Here is a 6,000-nt window from a genome sequence, read left to right as displayed (position 1 = left end):
GGGGAAATCTTTCATTCAAACAACGACCTCAGAACTATAAACCCATTTCCTGCTTGACTTAACACTGTGGCTTTGCTAATCTGGTGTCTAGGATTATCCAATTTGCATGTGAAGCAGGAGTATTTTCATTCTGGGACCTGGATGAAAAGTTTTGCCCATGAAGTGAAAATTACCTTTCCACTAAACAAAAACCCAAACAACAGATGTTTTTTAGTCTGTTACCACTCTACGATCAGGAGAAAGGCTTACGTACTTTGCAGGACTCTTAGTTCTTTACAAGAAAAGGAGTGGTTGATGCCTTTCTGCTCTATGCCATTAGAAAGAGAAGTTGCTTAGCCTGATATTTCTGTTTTAGCTTCTGCATGCAGAACTCCTGAATTAACACCATTTCCCTACTGGTTTCTAATGTAGAGAGAGTTGTATATGTGTATAAAGATGAGTTGGTTACAGTCAGTGAACAGCACAGGATGTTCCTGTTGGTTTTCGTGAAATGTGGCAAAAGTCTGGCTAAAACTTTTAAGTGTCTAATTAAAGGAAATTACTGTTCCCTCCTGCTACTACAGAAGAGATGTGGTGAGAAGTACAGTTGGTGACAGTCTCCCACACATGTGTGACTGCCTCCAGAACTGTCCATAACAAAATTCTTACTTTAAGTCAAAGTTTTGAAGAATGCTTCGTCTCTTCTAGATTCTGTTCTGGCAACCACCCTTTCACAAAATTAAACAGCTTTGATCATTTTCTCCAATGTCTTTTTGTGATTCTTGTCAATGCTTATTGTGAAGACAGCATTCTAAAACAGAAGTCAAAGCTGATCAATCTAATCCATCCCATATTTTTCATGCTAACAAATACCAACCCTTTTTTCTTTTTGCATATTTTTTTCATGCATTTTTGAAACATATTGGGGCACAGATCTTTCATTTTTCATGGAAGACACTTCTGTGGTCCAATACCTCAAAAAATTAGAGGGTTGGACAATCACCAACCATATGAAGTTTAACAAGAGAAAGTGCCAGATTCTGCATCTGGATGGGGCAAACTTGGATGTACAGACAGACTGGGGAATGAGAGGTTGAAAAGCAGGACCACAGAAAGGGAACTGGGGGTCCTGGTCAATGGAAAGTTGAATTTGAGTCAGCCATGCCCTGGCAGCCAGGAGGACCAACCCTGTCCTGGGGGCAGTTTTGGGCTCCACAATATGAGAAAGACATTAAACTATGCGAGAGTGTCCCAAAGAGGGCAACAAAGATGGTGAAGGGCCTTGAGGGGAAGCCACATGAGCAGAGGGAAGGGAAGTGGTCACAGCTCCAGCCTGACAGAGTTCCAGACGTGTTTGGACAATGCTCTCAGGCACATTGTGTGACTCTTGGGGATGGTCCTGAGCAGGGCCAGGAGTTGGACTCGATGATCCTTGTGGGTTGCTTCCAACTCAGCTCACTCTGTGATTTTATGATTTTTGAATAGCCAAAATTTACTAAATTTCTGTTTTTATCGCTATGACCCAGTTAACAAGCTTTAAAGTTCCTCATCCGTCACTGCAGTGTTAAAATTCTTCTCCTGTACTTTATCTGATGAAAAGTCCACATGGTATGAATTTAATTTCCGTTGGTTAAAGTAATAATAATTAGGCTATAGATAGAATTAGTTAAGCCTACTAAGATATCGATGTGGGAAACCTGTCCTTACTCCTTTATTGTTGTGTTTAATTCCTTACACTATTAAATGTTGGTGTTTCAGAGGGCTGATATATAACACTATTCTGTTTTACATTTGAGGACTGAAAGATATTCATCAGGGAGAAAAATTACTTGTCCCCAAGATGATACATGAAGTTTTTGCAGAAGAGAAAATCAAAACTGCTTTTACAGACTCTGGGTTACTATTTGGAATAGTGCAGTGTTTTAATTTGGCGTAAAAATTCACTTTCCACTTCTGCAGTAGAGATTTTCCCTTAAAAAATTATTTCCTGAAATCATGGGTAGTAGTTTTTTACTGATTTTGAAAGCAATGGCTGTCCTTGCCCAGACAGTTGTCCATGGAATAATATTGCCTCAATAAAGTTTTTGTTTGTAACCTGTTGTTCAGACCACAGAGTATCAGTTCAAAAAGCTGAACTTAATGTATAGTGCCTTTAAATTGGAGATGTTTCCTGGGTTGCAGTTCCCACTGTCCAATGAGAAACCATTGTGTCCCTGATTGACTAGACAAATATCTTTGTTAAGCTGACTACTATAGAAGTTTTGTTTCTTGGACATGTCATTCTGAATTTATGTGTGAATAGTGGTGCCACAGACATGGTACCGCAGATATGGTGAATTTGCAGTAAAGATTTTCTGTTAAAATTACTCTGCCAGCTTTTTCATAGCATTATTTTGTAACAAAATGCCTTTTCATAGATACATTCCAAAAAAACCACTATTCTTTCATTCTTTTTTTTCTTATTTTGCATTCTATCCTACATGTTATCTGAGATAGTAGGAAAACTTTGAATCAATTCTATAATTATAATTTTAATATTAAATTTTTTACATTTTGCAAAATTTTTGTATTGTAAAATGCATATTGGTATATTAAAATGTCAGCATAGCTGTCCTGGAAAGCACTTTGACTTTTTCTACTTCAATGAAATCCCTATCTCTTTGTTTTCTGTTTCTGTAATCTACTGTTAGAACAAATAAAGATCTGGTTTCATCTCTGATAATCACTAAAGCATCACTCCTCAGGAAATTATTGTTTAATAAGCTTGTCAGAAGGACAAGTGTGAGGAATTTTAATTAGTCAATATACAATGTATTGATATTCAGTGGTGCAGAAATCACAGATCAGAGTTTTACCTTCACATACCAGAATTTAAGGCTGATGGTTCTGATAAATATGACGCAGTTCTGTTCTGCTCTACATGGGAAAGACAATTTTTGTACGAAATTTTTCATTTAATTTTCTTTTTTTTTTAATCTTCAATACTCTTCCCTTTTTTCATTAGTTGATACACAAATGAGTACTTGACTGAAACCTGAGTTACTTGAGCCACTTCTGAAGTGGCTGGCACAGTTGTGCTTTGTGCATCATGAGTGATCAGCGACACTAACGGAGAATGGGTTGTCACAGGGGAGGAATTTGCTCAGTGATTGCCAGTTCTCTGGGTGTATTACACTAACTGCTGGCTTTTGCATTCCTGTGTAAAGTGAACCCTAATTAATCCAGCCGTGAAAGTCCTGCTTCATCTTCTGAAACTAGCTCATTATGAAAAATGTAAACAGCTCTCTCAAAGCACTCTGTGTGCATATTAATTTCTGCTCTAATGATGCTTATTGTCTGATTGACTTAGCTTTGTCTTTCTTTTTACTATAAATGCACAATTTCTAGTTTTTGTTCCATCTTCATCTTTAGCATTCAAATTGGTGTTTCCTAATAACCTGCCTTAAAGTAAACTTTCATTTTAGTACTTTAACCAGATGGCATCTCTCTGGTATGCTCCAAAATGACTATTTTAATACTGTCATGGAGTGATCCTCCCATGGGCATGCAGTACAGCAAGGATGTGGCAGCAGCTCCCAGTGGTGGGAATCAACAGCCTCGGGGAAGACTCAAAGAGCAATTTACCTCTTCATTGTTATATATCCTTAGATTAAGTCATCTTTCTAATAGAAATCATGCCTAGGAAGCAACTTCAGTGGAATCAATACCAAATTGTCCTTGGTGTCTCCAAACCCCTTGAGGATGTAGAATCCATGTCTTTCCAAGGCTTTTTCCCCTTTTGCCTGTAAAAGGCTGAGAACACAAGGTATTTATCAGTGCAAGTCAGGATACCCCATCCTTTGATACATTTGGTGGATTTCCTTTCTACCCTGTGAATTAGGTCCTTCACTGCACAGTCATGAAAAAAAATCATGAATGGAAGGCATGAGAACAGGTACATCCTCTCTTTCCAAAGGAGTAGATCCAATGTTTTGACTCTTTCATTCATTCTGGGATTATTCAGGGAAAAAAAAAATATGAGAAAGAACAAGCATGCTGGAGAAAAGAAAATGCAGGTGGGAGAAGGAAGAGGAAGCACAAGGGAAAGCAGTTCCCAGTTCTAGCATGAGCACTTGCAGAGGCTTTCATTTCAAGCCCATCCACTTGCCTTTTCCACTCTCAAGGATGGAAGCCACTTTCATCTTCCTTCTCTCTCACCCATCTCTTCTAGAGCTGGTTTGTCCCCAAAATATGAAGGATCTTGATTCAGAGTGTTGCCAAGTATATGCTGCATTATAGATCATTTTGATCTTCATTTAGCTGTATCTCATTAGAGGAACATGTTTTGTTTAAGTAGAGATGAGGTTATTCATAAGTAATTCAGTGCCACTTAGAGAAAAATCAATTGTAGGAACATTAAATTTTCATTAAACATGTTAAACACAACTTGACAGTCAGATGGTCTTCAGTCATATGTGTTTTACTGCAATATTACTTTAAGTAACAGATTGAATGCAGGATTAGGTGGTAAAGAATACTTTGCATGGTTCAAGAAAAAGGATAAAAGTGGGGTTTTTTCCAATAGCATTCACTCTGTAGGGATCCCCAATTACTTACAGGATCATCTGCACTTCTGGAGCTACTGTGACTTTGAAGCGAGTCATGTGTGCAAGATGAGCAGATTGGAGCTGTCTGGGCAAAGAAAAATCAGACACACTTGTTTTTGTGGGAATATGACACATTTTGTAGCTCTTGTAGGCCTGGGAACATCACACACCGCAACTTCTTGCACTTCATTCTCTCTAATCCTCACCTTCTTCCGACGATTTTGACATGACTTCCATGTCTTCCTGTCCCATAACATTGATCTCGTTCCCCTCAACACAGAAACTTTTATCTGTTCTCATCCCAAACCTCTTTCTCATCTTCACAACAGTTTTTCCTCCCCTCTCCCATTTGCTACTGCTCTCTCTGCTAACACACCCAATCATCCAGTCCACAGTCCATACTTCCCCCACAGCTGTTACACAGCTCACAGTCCTGTGAGAGAGCCATCCTTAGCCCACATTTACTCTGATCCTGCCCCTGCAATCTGACTACATCCTGTCTTGCTCTCCTCCCAGCCTCTTCCTCCCTCCCATGCAAGTGCCCTTTCTTCCCCCTTCCTTCTGCCACTCCTTGCATTTCTGCCTGAATTCCAGGCTTCTCCTCTCCACTTCCCTCCCCAATCCTTTTCTTTGCTGTTCTTGGTCTCCAGCTTGACCAAGTCTTTTAATTTTGCCAAAGAGCAAGCTGCAGGTAATCCTTTCTGGTAGGAAGTTATGATGAAGCTGCTATGGGTTGCACATCCCTTGACTATAGCAGGGGGTAGTAAAACTTCTCCTGAGCCCACAGCATAGAGGGCTGTGACAAAGTCACGCCAAAAGTCTTTCAAATAGATCTTTACAGATGGAGCGCCACCATCATTCAGCTTGTGCTGACTGATGTTCCTGACATTCTGAGAATCTCACAGCTAGCCTTTCCAAGTTTAGCATGTAACAACAGCACGGCATGATCCGATTAATTTGAGTGCAAGGTTTACCTGAGCTCTTCCTGGTGATATTTCATTTCTGTTTATCTATCACAACTAACTGACTGCTGCTCAGAATGGGATGTACATATGTGACACATCTTTCTCTGGTTCCTCTGATAAGTCAGTGTGTAGCAGTCAGCTGGGCACTGGTATGAGAAGAACCTGAATTTTATTTTACAGTTGCTGCCTGTCTCTTTTGTTCTGATACATCTGTCTAAGCATAGAAAATCTGATTAGATATATGACTGCTTTTTCTGGTGTCACAGATAACTACAGCAATGCAGCTATACCATATGATAGCGTTTTTACTTTTTTTACCTGTTCCAGCCTTTGGAAGGCATCAGCTACTGCTCTTCAGAACAATTGTGTGCTGAAGTTTCCTCTTGAATTCTAGAAAGGAGAGAAAGGAAATGTACACGCTGTGCTGTTAGTACCTTGAGAGACTGGTCTGCCTGGATAGTGTCTGGTAA

General features: G+C 39.5%; 1 long non-coding RNA gene across 1 annotated transcript in view; it reads right to left on the bottom strand.

Annotated features, from left to right (window-relative positions):
• Window positions 1-3,618: 3,618 nt before the first annotated feature.
• LOC108445369 overlaps window positions 3,619-6,000 on the bottom strand; it is a 61,500-nt gene continuing 59,118 nt past the window's right edge. The window contains exons 4-5 of the long non-coding RNA XR_001860191.1: window positions 5,849-5,920; window positions 3,619-4,650 (exon numbers count right to left, since the gene is read on the bottom strand). This is a non-coding gene — a long non-coding RNA (uncharacterized LOC108445369). The remainder of the gene's footprint in view (window positions 4,651-5,848; window positions 5,921-6,000) is intronic.

The sequence above is a fragment of the Corvus brachyrhynchos genome, unplaced genomic scaffold (genome assembly GCF_000691975.1).
Source record: "Corvus brachyrhynchos isolate BGI_N302 unplaced genomic scaffold, ASM69197v1 scaffold52, whole genome shotgun sequence".
Classification (NCBI taxonomy): Eukaryota; Metazoa; Chordata; class Aves; order Passeriformes; family Corvidae; genus Corvus; species Corvus brachyrhynchos.
This window is presented reverse-complemented; position numbering and strand designations above follow the sequence as displayed.